Here is a 19,236-nt window from a genome sequence, read left to right as displayed (position 1 = left end):
AAAATATGAAAGTGTTAATTGTAACTGCTCTGGCAGGAGGTCAGATATTCTAAAGAAAGACACTGTGCCTCTCCCATTGCCTATTCTATTAGACATTCCACAGTCAAAATCAAGAACGACTTTTGGTCATTTCCTCACCCCTGAAATGTCACAGTTCTGGAACAACAATGCCATGAAGTGCTGTTGCAAATCCTTGCCCAGTGAACAGGTAGGAAAACGAAGGTGACTTGCACTAGGATCCATATGAAATGGCACCAGATTTTCACATCAGATGATAACTGTATTCAGTATTCAAAGGATCTCACAGAAATATATTTCAAGGTGATTGGTTCATACAGCCATTTGGGGTGAGAAGGACACACAGACTGGAGCAATAGCTCAATGGTTAAGAGTGTCGCTGATCTTCCAGAGGACCTGTTTGGTTCCTAGTAACCATACTGATCGGCTCATAACTAACTATAACTCTAGTTTCAGGGATTCTGATACTATCTTCTGGCTTTGCACAGAATCCTTGCTCTTCTAGCACTGAATCCCCATAAACACCTAGCTCTTCTAGCACTGAATTTTCCAGTCTATTGCCATCTACTTTGCTAGCCTGGGATTCCTTGCTTTTTCCCTTTGTTCATGGCCACATTTTATGCTGAGTTTACACACCATATATCTTAACTATTTTCCACTATCCCAAATACCTTCTTACACTTCTACATTTCCAGTCACTCCTTTCTCAAATTTTTCATAGGACATACCACAAAAGACGTAAAACTTCCTTTCTGGAGTTATGTTCAAGAGCTGTTAGGGTCAGCACTTGGGCACTGGCAACCCTAATAAGCTAGGCTCATATATCCCCTCACTTGGTAAGTTAAAAAGGAGTAAGAGTGGAAATCAGAGAAAGGGGATTCAGCCAGGCCACACTTAGAAGAAAACAAAGAGAGATTCAGGAACTCCCTCTAGTCCATCTGTGGGGTCCTGACTTGAAGTTTAGGTCTAAACAGAGGGCAGGAGGTATGCACAGCTAAGCAGTCCTGGTCAGGGTGTGGTCCTGCTCATCAGTCACTCATCACTAACTTAGCTCTGTCTTTCCTGTAAGATGGTCTAACAAGTTGTCAGCACTGTGTGGAATTCCTTTCTGGGAGACAAGCCTTCTCTGGCTGCACCTGCACTCCTGCCTTCCCGTTTCCTTCTCCCAGTGTAAGAGTCCTGCCAATATTCCAGTTTCATGGGGACCATTGTTTCTTCCAGTTTGGACAGTTCCTAGACATGCAGTGAACTGGATGGGAAATTTCAGTTTCCCTGAAGGAATTCAATAGTGTTTTGCTTATGACAAGTGTACAATCCCAACTCTGGCATTGTAGGAAAAAAATTATGCTTGTATAATCTAAACATTCTCCACCCCCCACCCCTCCCCCCACCCCCACCAGGTCTTGGGACTGAATGTAGAGCCAGCCCCCTGTATGCTAAGCATGGGCCCTACCACTAAACTATATCCTGGCCTCCTTTTCCCTGTTGACTTTGAGATAGGGCCTCTCTAAATTGCTCAGGCATGACTTAAGTCATTCCATAGTCCACACAGTCCTTCTGCTTCAGGCTCCTGAAAACTTGGGATTATAGATGTATACTACCAAGCTCAGGTCATCTACCTATCTTTGATTCAAACTCAGGCACTGACAGGAAAACATATGCACCAATGAGCCATTCTATATACTTGTAAAGACTGTGCTTCTCTGAACTGAGCACATATCTTTCAGGGATACAACTGAGAGACTGAATAGACAAATGATAAAAATAACAACAAAGCAGAACTTTGACCCACAACCTGTAGCAACAAGCCTGAGAAACCACACCTTTATAACCACCAGGAAGCTGGGCTGTCCTAAAACTGCAGGAAGCCACACTGCTAACACTGGTAATAACCCAGGAAGAAAAACAATAACTTCTGTAATACTTAGCTGCCAATTAATAACTGACAGCTCTCCTAACGTTTGCTCCCACTTCCAGCTTAGCAGGAACCACAGAAGGCCCACAGTAGCCCCAGACAAGCACACAGGCCCATGCTTCTGGCATACCTGCCCCCAGGGCCATGGCAGGGTTTTCTTTTCCTGCTGTTGCACTCCTCTGCTGCCTGCTTAGAGTCTGCTGAACATGCAGTGAAGGGCGGTATGATGTGGAGGAAGAGTGTGCACAGACTCGCATGGTACAGAGGATTCATGTGCACATACTTACTGAGTTAGAAGGTAAAGCTGCTTGCATGACATTGCTCAGAGGTCAAGAATAGCTACTAGAATTACAAACTTTCAGAACATGAGCTTTCTGTTTCAGGGACACCTAGACTGCTGTAGTTACTCTAAATTACCCAGTTCCAGCTAAAGGTCCCAAATCCTCATCAGGAGAGGGAATGTCCACTGGGGTGGACTGCTAAGGTTCTGACTCTGCACACGAAGCCCATGATATCCCACAGCTGCCACCTTTAGCTGCTGCAGCCAACACTGACTGATTCAGTGATTTCTCTAGAGAGATGTTAGAGAAGAAAATGGGGTGTGGCTCAGGCTCTGCCACACGTCCCAGAGCACTCAGTACACCCATCAGTCATTCCCTCTGGACAAGTCACTTACCAGAGCAGCTGAGGCATCTCCTGAGGAAAGAAAGAATCAGGCCATACCAGACTTGGGGCTAGATACACAAGGGGGAAAAGGAGCTGTTTACTTGGCCAGGGAATGCCTTGTTTCTTATTTCAAGTGTTGATACCAGAAAGAAAGGAGAAAGGTTTTATGTTTTGTACAGTTTGTGGGAGCAGTATCTTGGAATATCACAAGAAAGGAAACATTGAGAGCATCATCAGGCTACCATAAAAAATGCCACCATCTCCTATATTATCCAGGCAAAATCTGTTAGTAAGTGACCCATCTTAAAGTTATGTTTGAATAGTGATTAAGGCAGTGCCCTGAGCTTAATTTCTTTTCTTCTTCAGTCACCTGTGTAGTGGGCCTGGACAAGCAAGAAGTGTGGACACACACACCTCACTGTGAAGTCAAAACCGGACTTTAAGTAGACAGTGGGCAAAAAGTCAAATGTCCAAAGTCTCAAAACAGGATAGATTCTCAAGAGAAGACGTACAAATGGCCAGAGACATAGGAAGAATAGCTCTTTGCTGGACTTGGGTTCTATCTTGGGATTGTAACTGCCATTTCTCTACTGACAAGTGATGCTGGACAACTTCTTCCTATGTCTCTGGGTGCAGTCTAGAGTCATTGTGCCAATTTGTGGTAAGCTTTACCTGCTACTGCTTTTGTGTTGGCACAAATACCAACCCAGCAGAAAGGCAGATAACCTATCACTGCATCCACAAAAGCAGTCTTTACCCTGGTAGTTGCAGACCACACTTTCAATTTGAAGGTAGTTATCTCAATAGCTTCCTCGATTAGTTTAGGGCAGATTTTGTGGCTATTGTTTATTGAGACAAGATCTCTAGCAGTCTACGCTGTCTTTAAACTCACTCTGTAGCTCAGGATGACTCTGAGCTTCTGGACTTCCTGCCTCCACAGTCAGTTTAGATCATGCTAGGGATCCAATCCACTCAACAAGCTCAGTTACTAACTGAGCTAGTCCTCAGCTCCATCATGGTAAACTTAATAGTACTTTTCTTTTGTGTTTACAGCTCTTCAGGTGTTCTCAGACCCAAAGGAAATGTTGATTGTACTTGTAAGCACAAAAGTAAACCTTTATGGTATAAATGCACTAAGACAAGGCAGCAAAAAGGTTTCTTTCCATGGGCTAGTGATCAGAGAAGATCCAACTTTGACTAAAAGTAACAGTCTGGCTTCAGTTTAATGTGGCTGGTGTCCTCTTGCTCTAATTATTCTGTCTCAGAATGTTAGGCATTTCTAATTTGTAGTTCCCAAACCAGAAACTAAAACCTAAGTGATCAGCAGAACCAGAATCTCTGCTTTTCTTATCTATGTCCCAGTTATCTGGCTCAGGATATACTTTGGTGCTTCAAGAAATTGAGGACAGTTCTTTTGAACGTTATGCAATGTCACTGTCATAGGTGGATCTGTCCCGCTAGCCATGCCCTCAGCTAGAAGCTGATTCCCCCAGGAAGACCTCTTCCTTTTTAACGTAGCCTAGAACTTGCTGAGGATTGGAGAAACAGTGTGATTGGCAGCTGTACTTTTTCACCTGACAAGAAATGTCGCATTTACTTCATTTGCTCCCTCACATCACGTCTCCCCAGAGGCCCTCCCAAAACATGACAGAGCACCCTCAAAATGCTAATGGGTGTTGGAAGCTCTGGAGTGGTTTTGGGGTTCATTTTGGGAGAAAAGAAGCTAACTTCTGGAAAACACACACTTCCTTTGGTCTATCTTCTTGCCGTAGACCAGTAATAGCTTTCAAGTGAAGGAATGTGAGAAAATGCCAAGAGATACGTCAGAGAACCCTTCCAGGATACAGAGTGCTGCAACTGTGCCTTTCCAGTGTGTCCCAGTGAATATATGATGGGATTTTCTAACAGGTACTTGAAAAACTCCAGCCATTGTTTGCAACGTCATGGCTGTGACTTAGAGTCTTTGTTTCCATTCTGCCTGCTCCTGTTGTCTGGCTTCCCTGAAAACGTCTTTCCCAGGTCTTGCGCACTGTGGCCACTCATCCAGGCATTTACTTGAGGGGCAATTATGGAAGGCCCTTACACAGCAGACACAGGGCAGTGAGAGTAAGGGGAGCATGACTGATTTCCGCCGTGTAAGGTGGAGCAAAAGCTGCTGTGAGGACCGACCAGGGCAATACAAGCACAGCACTCAGAACAATGTGGCAGCTGACAGCTTGTGTGAAGGTTGTTAGTGCTGCTACACTCACTCCAGGGGAAGCACATATTGAGGTGAAATATATCAGTGTGTGAAGAGCAAGTGACAGACAAGACAACTCATTGAGAGAGATGGTGAATAGCTATAGTGGATAGGCAGGGCTGTACAGATCCTGTGGGTGGGGGGTGGTGTTTCATGGAGGAGTCCCCAAAGCAGAGTGCGTAATTGTGTTTGGAAGGCTAAGAAGTATCAGCTGTGACTGTGGGTCATGTCATGAAGAGATGAACTCGTTTGGAGTCTAAGTGTGCCCTTGAAAGGAATAAGGAAGGGCAGTAACATGAGCACGTGTGAAATATAGAAAGTTGGTTAAGCTATAGACAGTAAAAAGAGTGGGTCAGGCAGGTAGAAAATGGAGACAGAGACTAAAAGGCGAACAGAGCCATCACAGAGCAGAGGTGCGAGAGAGTGTGGAATGGGAGCTGGGTAAGCAGGTGAGTAGCCCAGGGGAGGCTGCTGCTTTCTGCCTACAGAACTTGGATTAAAAGAAAAATAGAGGTTGAGGTGTGGTCCAGTTGGCAAAGGCTTGATCCCCAACACCACATAAACCTGATGTGGTGCCAAACGGTGGGCTCAAATCACTACACTCATGAGGCAGAGGCAGAAGGATCACTGTGAGTTCAAAGCCAGCCTGGTCTATATGGTGAGTTTCAGATCAGTCAGGACTACAGAGTGAGACCTGTTGAAAGAGAGAGAGGGAAAACGTTCCAAATCTCACCTCCTGAGTTTTTGTATGAATCAAATAAATACTAGACTCATTCTGGAAATTCACCTCTTTTTTTTCCTTCATCAGAAGGATCAAAAATCAGATTCTACAGTTCATGATGTCTGGAGAGTATATGAATTAGTCTGCCATGGTCAAATAAACCAAAGCTAGTTTATCACATGGGTTTTAGAACTTAATCTTTTATAGGATGGGAAATGCTTCCAGAAACAGCCTGTAGCTGGAGGGGTGATTTAGTGGTTAAAGCATGAGCTATGCACACATGAAGACTAGAGACTGTATCTCCAAAAACCCACATAATTTCCAGATGGCTCTGCTGGCCCATCTGTAATCCAAACCTTGGAAAGTGGAGATGGGGACCCGTGGGGCAAGCTGGCTAGCCAGACTAACCACATTACCCAGAACTTGGTTTGATTGGGAGACCTTAATGAGGAGGGAGAATGGTGGATGGTTCTCAACATCAACCTCTGGTCTCCATGTATATACATACCTACACACACGTGCCCCCACACGTTTCTACACACACACACACACACACACACACACACACACACACACACACACACACACTAAGGAAAAATAAAAACAAGCACTGTTGATCTACCCACAAAGAAAGTCAAACTGTAACTACAGACAATATCACAGAGTACCTGTACATGAAGGGGGAAAAAAACCCTTTCATAGTTTCTGTGCATTTTCTGTCCCTTTCTTTTATGGTTTTCAATCTAGTACTGAATGCTGATAGAGACATCTCTGCAGTGATATTAGTAACTGTTAAATATGGTGTGACATGAATCATTATAAAAATAATCATTTTATAGCAGGTTTTCCAAAGGAATTTTTGATATTGTAACACTTGAAATCATAACTTATTTGAAATTTAGATCTTCAAAGTAAATGCAATGCTGAGAATTCTGTTTTCCAGAAGATATTACCCCAATATTTTAAGATTAAAAAATCCTTTTATTTTGTTTGTTTCATGGAGATCAGACAAGCAACATCAAAGGCAGATAATGAGACTATGAAACTATTTTTGCTGGGAAGGTAATAATTTACTTAATATATCTTATTATATGTGGTATAATATTAGTAAATTTTCTTACTAGTAAGTGTAAGTTTTGAAAAATACTTTAAAAATGGAAGTGGGACAAGTGTGAGAGCCGCTGAGATGGTTCAGTGGTCAAGGTCTCCTGTTGCCTCAGAAGCCTGGCACCCTGAGTCCTTGTGAAGGTAGAAAAAGAGCATCAAGGTTCCAAACAGCCAGCCCATGCACTAAGGACAGGTCCTGGTCCCACAGACTGGGTGCCTCCCAAACAGTTCAAGCCATTCAATTGTCTCACTTATCCAGAGGGCCTGATCCAGCTGGGGGCTCCACAGCCTTTGGTTCATAATTCATGTGCTTCCATTCGTTTGGCTATTTGTCCCTGTGCTTTTTGCAATCTTGGATTAAACAATTCACACTCTTGCAGACCTTCCTCTTTCTCGACAGTTGGACACCTGGAGCTCCACCTGGGGCCTGGCTGAGGATCTCTGCATCCACTTCCATCAGTTACTGGATGAGAGTTCCAGCACGACTGTTAGGGTGTTTAGCCATCTGATCACCAGACTAGGTCAGATCAGGCTTTCTCTCGACCATTGCCAGCAGTCTACAGAGGATGTATCATTGTGGATTTCTGGGGACTCTCCAGCATTCTGCCTATTCCTGTTCTGTCATCATTTATCATGGTCTGTTGTTCCTTGTTCTCCCTTTCTGTTCTTGATCCAGCTGGGATCTCCTGCTCCCCTAAGCTTTCTTTCCCTCAAACCTTGCCCTTCATTATTCCCACTGTCGTCCAGGTTGTTCATGTAGATTTCATCCATTTCTCTGTCATTGGGTGATCCCTGTGTCTTTCCTAGGGTCCCCTTTTCTAGGTAGCCTCCCTGGAGTTGTGTAGCAGTCTAGTCATCTTCGTTTTACATCTAGTATCCTCCTATGAGTGAGTACATACCATGTTTGTCCTTCTGAGTCTGGGTTACCTCACTCAGGATGATTTTTTCTAGATCCATCCATTTGCCTGCAAACCTCATGATGTCATTGTTTTTCTCTGCTGAGTAGTACTCCATTGTGTATATGTACCATATTTTCTTTATCCATTCTTCAGTTGAAGGGCATCTAGGTTGTTTACAGGTTCTGGCTATTACAAACAATGCTGATATGAACATAGCTGAGCAAATGCCCTTGTGGTATGATTGAGCATTCCTTGGGTATATGCCCAAGAGTTCTACAGCTGGGTCTTGGGGGAGATGGATTCCCAATTTTCTAAGGAAGCACCATATTGATTTCCAAAGTGGCACAGGGACACTTTGCTTAGCCTGGAAGGAGGGGACTGGACCTGCCTGTACTGAATCCACCAGGTTTAAATGAATCCCCAGGGGAGTCTTGGCCCTCGAGGACATGGGAATGGAGGGGAGGGGCTGGGGGGAAGGTGGGGGTGGGGGTGGGGGCAAGAGTGGGGAGGATAGGGGAACCCAGGGCTGATGTGTAAAATTAAATCAATATATATATATATAAAAGAGGGGAAAAAAAAGAACTAGAACTTTCAGAATTCCAGGAAATAACCTGATCTCTGGGAAGGCACTATCTTTTAAGAACTACAATTCCCAGAATTCCAGGAAGTTTACTGCTTTCTTGGCAGACGCTCTCTTTTAAGTACTATTATAATTAATGAATCAACTTATTGATAAATTTAGTTTATTTTGTCTATGTCAATTGGCATTATTGGTAGCTACTTTGTTATGTCAGGGAGTTTCCTTTTGTCTCAACCTATCTAGCAGCTGTTATAGGGGCAGGGAGGATGCCTTTCATAGCTGCTCTTGGCTGAACTGAGGCATAGCTTGTCAGATTCCAGAGCTTAGTAACTTCTTATTTGTAGGTGGTTTTTGAATGGGTATTGTCAGCCTTATGGAAATCTGTTGAGATATAGGCTGGTAAGAAATTAAAATTCAGGAGCTTAAGATTAAAAAAAAAAGCATCAACTCTACCAATTAGTCCTCTGTCATAGGTGCATCACACACACACACACACACACACACACACACACACACACACACACACACACACACAATGTAATAAAAATGTTTTTTTAAAGAAGTTAATTTGACTTTAGCAAAGTGTACCAACTGTGCTGATTAGTTTTTATTATCAACTTGATACAACCTGAAGTCACCTGGGAAGAAGAAATCTCAGGTGAGGAATTGCCTAGATCAGGTTGGCCTGCAGCCATATCTATGAGAGGTTGTCCTGACTGATGGCTGATGATTGATGATTGATGTGGGATGGCCCAGCCCACTGTGGATGGTACTATCCCTAGGTAGTGAGTTTGGGCTGTGTAAGGAAGCTTAGCTGAGCAAGAACAAGAGAGCATGCCAATAAACAGAGTTTGTCCATGGTTCTGCTTCATGTTCCTGCCACAACTTCCTCAGTGGTGGACTATGGTCCTTAGTATAAGCTGAATAAACCCTTCATCTCCTAAGTTGCTTTTGTCAGAGTGTTTTATCCCTGCAACATGAAGTAAACCAGGACAATAAAGTGTATGTGGGTTTTGGATATTATTCTGTTCTAGTTTTAAGTCTACTGCAGGGCAGATTTTAATTGTTGTGAGAAACTAAGTGCATTATTAAAATTCCTTGAGTGGGTGATGCTCATATCCTACCTAGCCAAGCGAATGCTGTTAGGACATTTCCTTGGCTAATAAAACCTATTTTTTTTTAAAAGATTGATTGGTAGACAAAAACTGTCTAGAAAAAACAAAAAGTTATAACATTGCTAGAGAGAAGCTGTTAGAAAAAGGATGGTTCAGAAAGCCTGAGGAAAATGCTGTAAATATGAGGAATAGCCAGTCCATTGATGAGAAAGCTGCACCGTATGGTAGAGAAAGACATTCACTGTTGATCTCTGGCCTCTGTACAGCTCACTTGTGCTCTCTCTTCCCCACTTCTCTCTCCCTTCTCCCTACTCTCCTCTCTCTTTCTTACAGGAAGTTTAAACTGAAGAAGGTTTCCAGAGCCTGTTACTAAATTAATGCAAGCACAGAGGTTTTGACTAGATTTTTGGAATAAAGCATCAGATTCTTCTTTCTCCCAGTTCCTCTTCTGTGAGTCAAAAGAGCTATATAATAAAACCAGAGTGACATCTAATTTATCAGTGCAAATATCTTCCAAATAATGAAATAATAAGGGCAGTTGCACTTGCTGAGCTCTTGCTATGGTGTAAGCAATGTCTCCTACACCATGGCATCATTGTCTTATACAATTCTTGCAGTATCTTCAGAGGTGGCAGAAGACACTGCTCATCCCAGAGGGCTTAAAGACCTTGTGTAAGTCTGACAGCAGAGAGAGCAGGGCGAAGGGTGTGAACCTTTACCTCCATGCATGGTTAGTCAGTTTGGAAATGAAAGAAACCATAGTTGCTTTGGGAATTGGAGCAAAATAAGGAATGTACCTGAAGGTACATTAAAATGACATTGGTTGAGCAAAGCTGTGACCCAATGGTTGAGGGGCTGCCAGGGCTGTTGCTAATTTCTGACACTGGATTTCCGCATCAGCATTTGTTTTGATATCTTACTGAGTCATTAGAAAGACCAGGGATCTTCATGGATTCTGACTACATGCCCTGCCTTGAGACAGACTCCCATAAGAAACAGCACTATTGATAGCCCAGTGACCTTCACCCAGGTTTCAAATTGAATGAAGATTCATATTAATTACTTAGAACATTACATAATTGGTGCTATCCTGCAAATTAATCTTTGATCAAAAGCACAACCCACCCCCATCCCAACTCTAGTGTTTGCAGTGGCAGCTTAGACAATTTTGTGCCGGCTCCTTGCTAAGACATCCATAGACCATCTTGTTTAGTCCTGTAACAATCCTTGAGGCAGGCATCATCTGAACAGGTGAAGGAACTCAGGCAATGAAGCTGACCAATGACTGGCCACACTCCAGTTGTCACATATAGTCAAACATCTTTCATTCCACAATGCCAATTCTTCTTTGCAGTTTAAACCCAGGACAGACTCTTAAGATTACTAATTACTGTTGAGTTTATTCAGTTACCACTGTGGTATGTATAGAACTCAGGCATGTCCTACAGAGAGGTGGGATGGCATATAAGTGAAATTTTTATGAAATAGAAGTCTGTTCTGATTTCCCCATACCCACCAGAGTAAGGGCAACCAGCCTTTTGAGTACTTTGAACTTGATTAATTAATAAGAAAAGACAAAAAAAAAATTTCCATTGTTAGATACAAGCTGGAATGTATAATCTGTGCTTTGGGTATGAAAACTAAGCTCTGACCTTTAATTGATTTTTTTCTAGGCAAATTTAATAAAATGATCAAATGAAATAGAAATATCATATTCTTCCCTGGAGCTCTTAAGATCTCTTCTTTAATCTATGTTTAAATCCCACATGAAAACCCTCAGACTCTAAATGTGCCCCAGATGTGCCAAAAGGAAGCCTTGGTAGCACACATTTTCTCATGGCAGGACTGCATTTCATAGTCTGGAGCCAACAGCTTTTCTCTCCTCTAGGAACTCCTCCCCATTAGCGCAGCAGCAAACAGGCATAGCAAACCTTTCCAGTTTTGTTTTAATTCAAATGCTTAACCTTCAAGCAATCAATTGGCTTAGACTTCACAGCACATGGTAGACCAAGCATTCATTTTCAACAAGTGGAGAACGCTGTGGAATGCTCCATCTATCACACAGAGAATTAGTCAGTGTGGTCTGCTGTGCTATGGTGGAGAGCCAGGAAACATGTCAATGAGAGGAAGACATCGGTGTCCTTTCCTCAACTCAGCTTATCACATCTACAAGTCTGACCATAGCAACCTCTGAGCCTCCACATGTGCTTAGGTCTCTCTTACCTTTCTGTCCTTTTATCCCTCTGGCTTTGTGTTTCTCTGAGACCAGAAGGTGAGAATAAGGCTGAATAGGAAATGTGACTGAATTGAAATCACCTCCAAAGAGCAGAGAGCTTCTCACAGCATCCCAGGAGCAGCAGCTTTCACCACAAGGCTCCAGAAGAACGGCTCATTGCACCATTATATCCCCTGCCTGAGGTCCAGCTCTCCCCCAGCTGAGCTTGGAAGGCTCTGTGGGCTGGGCTTCCCATGGACACCTGCAATCATCTCTCTATTGTGACACACAGACAGTGCCTTCTGGTCCTAGTGTTGCTATTGCGGCCTTCAGCATACCCAGGTGTGAGAAACAGAGTCTTCATATCTTTTTAGAGATCAGAACAGAATATACAGTCATCTTATGAATTCAACCAACCAGTCATTCAATTAATTAAAAAAGGGACTGATAACCTGCTCTCCATCAAATACCATACTGGACTTTGTAGATAAGGAATTCAAAATGTGCCAAAATATATAGACACCTACACTTGCAAGCCACCCCATTTCCTTTTACTCTTCCCCTTCCATGTCCTGTGTGCTTTCACAGAGTCCCACTGGCACTACTGAGAGTCCTCTCAATCAACATGATCTGAGGTTTCAGTCATATCCTGCTCTGTTGTGATCGGGTAATTTTGGACAAGCTTTGTAATAGTTGTATGCTTCACGTCTCTGTAACCCTGAAGTGAAATTAATATATAGTTCTTCTATCCAAAAACTCTGGGAGTATTAAAGAGGTCAGTTTCTATAAATGGTTTGGGACAGGGGGCAGCAAATGATTAGTATGATATCAGTATTTGAGCATGCTTGTCATCCACTGAAGTTCAGATGTCCTGAGTCTCCTTTGGACACTTGTATGTATGTGTGTGATTCTGCTAAAAGATCTCATTCAGAGGTCAGCTGGTGACAGTCATCTATAATAGCATATGAATAAAAAGGAATCTTATATTTGTCAGTTTAAATTTATTTATTTAATTCATTTATTTATTTGAGACGGGGTCTCAGTATTTAGCCCTCACTGGCCTGGAACTCATTATGTAGGTAAGCCTGGCCTTGAACTCACAGAAATCAACCCTGCTTCTTGCCTTCTGGCTATTGCAGAGTTTTAAAAAAAATTAGTGCACTACCTCTTGCATTCTTTGTATGAATGTGTGCATGCAGGCGCACCTGTGTTTGCAGGAGTATCTACAAGTCTGTGGAGGTCAGAGGTAAACATTGGCTGTTATTTATCAGGAGCTTCTCACCTTGCTTTTTGAGACAATTTCTATTCATGGCCTGGAACTCACTGTTGAGGCTGGCTCGCTGGCCAGCAAACTTCAGTGTTCTCCTGTTTCTGCTTGTCCAGGGCTGGGATAACAGCATAGGCTGCCATGCCTAGATGTTTATCCTGGGTTTTGGGAATGGAATTCAGGTCCTGGTGATTTACACTGCTAATTCTTTGCCATTACTATCAAGTGAGCCTCAAGAGTGGGTGAATCTTCAAAGACTCTGCCCTTGACCAAGCTTCAGTGAGGGTCCTCTGGAACCTAGTCTCAGCAACAAATGTTGCTAGGCACTCTTGACATCTAAAGAGGTTCATTTTCCCACATCATCCTTGTTGATATCTCAATGAGCTCCCTTTTTTATTAACCTTCAATTTCCTCCCTTCTACCTCCAAATACTCACTTGTCTTATTTTTATCTGAACTTGAATTCACTCTCACCTATTGTAATAGTCTTGAATAAAGACTGAACAAGTGTTAAAATAATTCCTCTTTAGTAATCAAAAAGTCAAAATATCAATGTGCCTGAAATAAGATTGATTCTCTACACAGGGCAATGAGCAAACTGACTAGGGGGTTTATGATGTTCAGACAGATTTTCTTTGGAGGGTCATAGAGGGATGAGTGGCAGAGGACAAAAGCCAGGGGATGTAGAGTATCCCAAGCATTCATTTGCAGTTGTATTTCTTTTTCTTTTTTCTTTTCTTTTCTTTTCTTTCTTTCTTTTTTTTTTTTCAAGACAGGGTTTCTCTGTGTAGCTTTGCACCTGGAACTCACTTGGTAGCCCAGGCTGGCCTCGAACTCACAGAGATCCACCTGGCTCTGCCTCCCAAGTGCTGGGATTAAAGGCGTGCGCCACCACTGCCTGGCTCAGTTGTATTTCTTATAGAAAGTAAAAGGGTTTGGAGACAGATCAGGCACTCAAAGCCAGCCTTGGCTATATAGCAAATTTAAGACCTGTACTACATGAGGCTTTGTCTCAAACATAAAATAATAAAAGTTTTATGATTGATTCAAGGTGACCCCAGAATGAGCTTGTTTTCTAATACTATTGGTAAATGTAATGAGCTCTCTCTCTCTCTCCATCCTCTATCTCCTTCCATCCCTCAACATCATGCCTAGAATAGGGAGAAAAGACTGTGAACTGTATCATTTTGAAGGAGATCAATTGCCTTAAACAATTTTTTAATTTGTGAAGAAAGGAACTGCATGAGGGAGTTAAACTGCATTTCAGCTCATCTTGAAATATCTGTTAGAGGAGAAGGAATTGTAAGGAATAATGGTATTTGTGTTTTTCCATTTGAAAAATGATACCTTTGTGTACTTCAGATTCTAAGAATCATAGTTAGAATGTGGGGTGGGGGAGAGGAGATAGGGGTGGGGAAAGAGAGAGAGAGAGAGAGAGAGAGAGAGAGAGAGAGAGAGAGAGAGAGAGAGAAGAGGGGAGAAAGCAAGGAGAAGAAAGATGAGAGAGAGAATATCAATGAATAGAAAAATGTGGATTTATATTAATCACTGTAAAAGATTTTCCTTTGGGTCATTTAGTATTTCAATTGGTAAGACACTGTTTTCCTGAAAGAAGCACTTGTAATTGGTGAAAAGTCCTGGGTATGGAGCTTAGAAAATTCTCCACATCACTGTCAAGTCATCAGTTGTATGAGTAGAGACAGAGCAAACACTTGGGAAGAGCTTCATTCCCATCACAACAAACTGAATCCTCCTCTGCGCATATGGACACTTAGCCCAAGCTTACTAAACTTCAGTGTATGTGAAGAGCCAGCCTGACCATCTTCTGCACGTGCTGCTCTTCGTCTGTGTCTGACATCCTCCACCAAGGACAAAAGTTTGAGTGTCAGCCTCAGCGGAGTTTAGAATTAGGCCTGAGTAAGACTCAGGAATTACCATGATCTCTGAGCATACTACTCACTGTTACACACTCCTCTCTCCTTTCTCTTTCCTCTCTTCTCTTCTCTTCTCTTCTCTCTCTTCTCTTCTCTTCTCTTCTCTTCTCTTCTCTTCTCTTCTCTTCTCTTCTCTTCTCTTCTCTTCTTCTCTTCTCTTCTCTTCTCTTCTCTTCTCTTCCCTCTCTTCTCTTCTCTTCTCTTCTCTTCTCTCTCTTCTCTTCTCTTCTCTTCTCTTCTCTCTCTTCTCTTCTCTCTCTTCTCTTCTCTTCTCTTCTCTTCTCTCTCTTCTCTTCTCTCTCTTCTCTTCTCTTCTCTTCTCTTTCTTTCTCTCTTCTCTTCTCTTCTCTTCTCTTCTCCTTCTCTTCTCTTCCTTCTTCTCTCCTTCTCCTTCTCTTCTCCTCCTCTCTTCTCCCTCCCCTCCCCCTCCCCCCATCCTCTCTCTCTCTCTCTCTCTCTCTCTCTCTCTCCTCTCTCTCTCTCGTGTGTGTGTGTGTGTGTGTGTGTGTGTGTAGGAGCCTGCACCCATGCGTTCATGTGTAGAAACCAGAGGTGGAATTTGTGTGTCTTCCTAGATTTCTCTCTGTCTTTTTGAGACAGGGTCTCTCACTGAAACTGGAGCTCACCAATGGGCTGGGTTAGCTTGCTAGATTGTTCCTAGGATCCTCTTGTCTCCCCAGTGCTGGGATTAAAGGCACATCCTTCCAAGACCAGCTTTTTATATGCATGCTGGGGATCTGAACTCTGCATGCTTGTGCAGCAAACACTTTTCCTGCTGGGAAACTTCCAAGCCCCTCACTCCAATAGTCTTTTAATTTGCAGTACATACTTAAGCACCAAGAGAAAAGAGCTGTTTCTAAATCTGACATGAATGCTTCTGTTTTTAATTTGATTTTTCAACCTCTAAAAGGAAAAGCTTTCTGTGTCTGAATTGTAAGAAATAGTAAAGGCTTTAGAAGAAAAGAAAACAAAAGAAGCCATTACTGTTCTCTGCACTGTCTTTGGGAACACAGGAGCTGGTCCATGAATAGCTTCATGTCCATCAAAGGACCCAACTCAACCATGGCTCCTAAAGGGGTAAATTGCCATGGGTTTTAATTGTTTCTCTTATTTTCTTTCTAGTCTGTTCAGAGTTACAACATCACTGTAAATTACCACTGGAAAAGCACTGCCACATTAGTGGTATGAGTGAGCGAATCTGTATCATTGTTCAGATCCGGAGGTGTAGTGGGATCCAAGGTTCCTCTTCTCACAGAGCAAGGGTTCTACTGGAGTTATCTTGTTTTGTAATTTTTTCAGCTGTTCTATTTAAACAATAGTAGTTTCTTCTTGTAGAAAAGTATGAAGGAAACAAATACATCCTACAGCAGATACTTCTGATGATGGAAGTCCATTTCTCCAGAGTCTAGATGAGAGTTTAATGGGTTAATTTTATTTAAAATCAGGATGATTTTAAAGCAGTGTTTTAAGGGTATCATTCCATCATCTTGTGATTTCTATTGTTTCTAAGGAGAATTCACACATTTTCCCTACAATGGCTTTCCTAAGTATAATCTTTGTTTGTTTGTTTGTTTCTTTGTTTTTGTTTTTCGAGACAGGGTTTCTCTGTGTAGCTTTGTGCCTTTCCTGGAACTTGATTTGGAGACCAGGCTGGCCTCAAACTCACAGAGATCCACCTGGCTCTGCCTCCCGAGTGCTGGGATTAAAGGCGTGAGCCACCACTGCCCGGCTAGTATAATCTTTTCATTCTTAAGCTTCATTGAAAGATTTCTCTCTTTATATTTGTTTTCTAGCCATGTTCTAGGTCCTTTTCTTTACCCTGGTTGGCTTTGACTAAGATGCTTTAGCAGTAAGTTGACATTTTAAAAATCAATCTTTTCACATTCTTAGTGGCATCTGTTCAAGTGTTTCTTCTTTCCTGTCTCTTTTCTGCTTCTCACTTTCCCCACTGCAAGACTTCAAGTTAGAACAGCTCTGCATTTGCTTCTTGAGTCTCATTCAGTTTCACGTTTTATTCCTTTCTCTCCTTGTTCCTCCATTTGGATAATTTCTGTTGGCATTAGCTTATCTTGGGCTTTACACACCCTTTTCTTCTTCTGTGATGGCTCACTCTCAAGTCTACCTTTGTTTTGGAGATTTGTCATCAGTCTACAGAACTTGTTCTCCGAATTCTTCTTAATTCTCTCTCTCTATTTGAGTCCTGCACTTTAAATCATTTTTTAAGATGTATTTATTTATCATGTATACAGTGTTCTGTTTGCATGTATCCCTGTAAGCCAGAAGAGGGTACCAGATCTTATTACAGATGGTTGTGAGCTACCATGTGGTTGCTGGGAATTGAACTCAGGACCTTTAGAAGAACAGCCAGTGTTCTTAACCTCTGAGCCACCTCTCCAGCCCTTCCATTTTTGTTTTATTTACCTTAATTTCTTTAACATTTTTCAGCACTGATTTTAAGGAGCTTTCCTATGAATTTTACCATTTGAGTCTTTTATGAGCTATTCCTTTTGACTCATTAAAAACTAACTCTGAGCACTGGTGAACTGTCTCCACAGGTGAAGGTGCCTGGCACCAAGCCTGACAATCTGAGTCAACCCTCAGGAATCATGGAGTAGAAGGAGAGTATCGACTCCCACAAGTTGCCTTCTGACCTCCACACATGCACTATGGCATGAATATAGATGTCCACACACACACATCCATTACCACCTCCACAGTACAGACATGTGAATAAATGTAATTTAAAAACAAAACTACTGAAATGCCAAAAAGCAAGCAAACTCCCCAAATCACAGAACCTGGATGCCATGGAAGAACCATGGAGACCACACAGTTGACGGTTTTTTGTTTGTTTGTTTGTTTGTTTGTTTGTTTTTTTACCAGAGACAGCAATGCACTTCTCTTCTGTGAGACAGCTAGCAAGAGATTATTCACATCAACCCAGTTAGGACTTTTGTTGTTGTTTTCATACTTTTGAGACAGGATCTCACTCTGTAAGCCAGATTGGCTTTGAAAACTGTAGCTCAGGCTAACACTGACCTTACTGCAATTCTCTTACCTCAGCGTATAGAGTCCTGGGATTTCAAGTCTAGGCTTCCTTACCTGGTTGCCAGCAAAGAGCTGAGCTGCACCGAGGCAGGGATCCTTCAGTAAGTTTAACTGCTGTCTGATTTGAACATCTTTAGTAGTAAATCTGCCCCATGTATGTCATGGGCTCCTGCCTCCAGTATGGCTTTGAACATTAGGTACCTTGAGTCAGTGGACACCCTCCTATACCTGTCTAGCCATATCTGCAGCACACCTGCTGCCTCCTCTGTGTGCGTGCCCAAGGTTGCTGCTTACTAGTGTGTTCATTTCTCATTTCTGGGTTTTCAGTCTAGATTATTCTCATTAATGCTTTGTAAAAATGTTTTAAAGTGTCCATTTCCCCCACACTCATTTAACCAGAATGTTACAGTCCCTTCCAGTTTAACTCGTGGCAGATAGGGGTCAATTTTGCTAACTGCTCTCCACTGTCCTTCCTGCAAGCTATTGGGACTATCAAGAACAATTCACATTGTACAGAAGCTAGCTCTGTGACTCTTGGATAGGGCTAGCTTTCCTGTGTTATGTGAGTTTAAGTCATTTGGAATCATGGTTGGAGAACACCAGCTTTCCATGCTTGTGTGTTTTAAGAACTAAGAGGCTAGGGATTAGCTTGAAATGCAGTATAGTATGAAATGTTGGGATATGAAACTTCTGATAAGTAGAAGTTATTGGTTTCCTGTCCTGCCATTTCCTATTGGCTTTGGGTGGTTGTGAGGCAGTGGGGGCAAAGTACAGGGGGTAGGATTAGCAGGGGTTTAAAAACATCCAGTCATAGACATGTTCTCTCAAGGAATTTTCTTGAGGTATTTCCCTCTTTGGGTCTCATGACTGTCCTGGTACACACAAGAGCAATGGAAGACTGCAAAAGCACCAAAGCCTTGTGTGGATACAGTGAACTGTGTACCACTAGAGCACTAATAGGTGTTGGCCTGAAGGAAGTTCCTGATGATATAACACCCAACAATACTGATAGGCTACTTGAGGATATCAAGTAGATATGCAGTCACTGAGTAGGCATTCTGAGTAAGACTGCTAATGGAAAGTGCTCTTCAAGATCCCCGTGAAGAAAACTACTGTGTAGTAGTCAGGAAGTGAACATCCTCAGAAGAGAGATGCTTTCAAGCTGAACCCTAACTCTCAGATGCTGGAGGCATCAGCATGATCCTATCTTGTGGTTTTGGAGATTAGCTAAAGACTGAAGCAACAACTTCCTTATTCAGAAGGACAAAGAACTCAGTTAGGGAAGTCCTTGGGCATATAGTACAAATCGTCTAGGAGGATGCCGAGGGGTGAACACTGAAACACTTGGTGCTCAGAGAGGATGAGCAGGGCCAGGAGTAACCATCAAATGCTGTCCTTGGAGATCAAGGAAAATAAGGATAACAACTTTTAAAAATGATTAGTATATATCCTGTGACTGTGCTATGTAATAACTTCTTGTCTTCTACATTTTTATACTTACTCTGTTTGTAAG

General features: G+C 42.4%; 1 protein-coding gene across 4 annotated transcripts in view; it reads right to left on the bottom strand.

Annotated features, from left to right (window-relative positions):
• Window positions 1-19,236, bottom strand: part of Far2 (fatty acyl-CoA reductase 2) — a 116,163-nt gene that overhangs the window by 46,709 nt on the left and 50,218 nt on the right. The window lies entirely within an intron of this gene.

This window comes from Onychomys torridus, chromosome 3, assembly GCF_903995425.1.
Source record: "Onychomys torridus chromosome 3, mOncTor1.1, whole genome shotgun sequence".
Taxonomy (NCBI): Eukaryota; Metazoa; Chordata; class Mammalia; order Rodentia; family Cricetidae; genus Onychomys; species Onychomys torridus.
The sequence above is the reverse complement of the archived record's forward strand: the minus strand, read 5'-3'. Positions and strand labels throughout refer to the sequence as shown.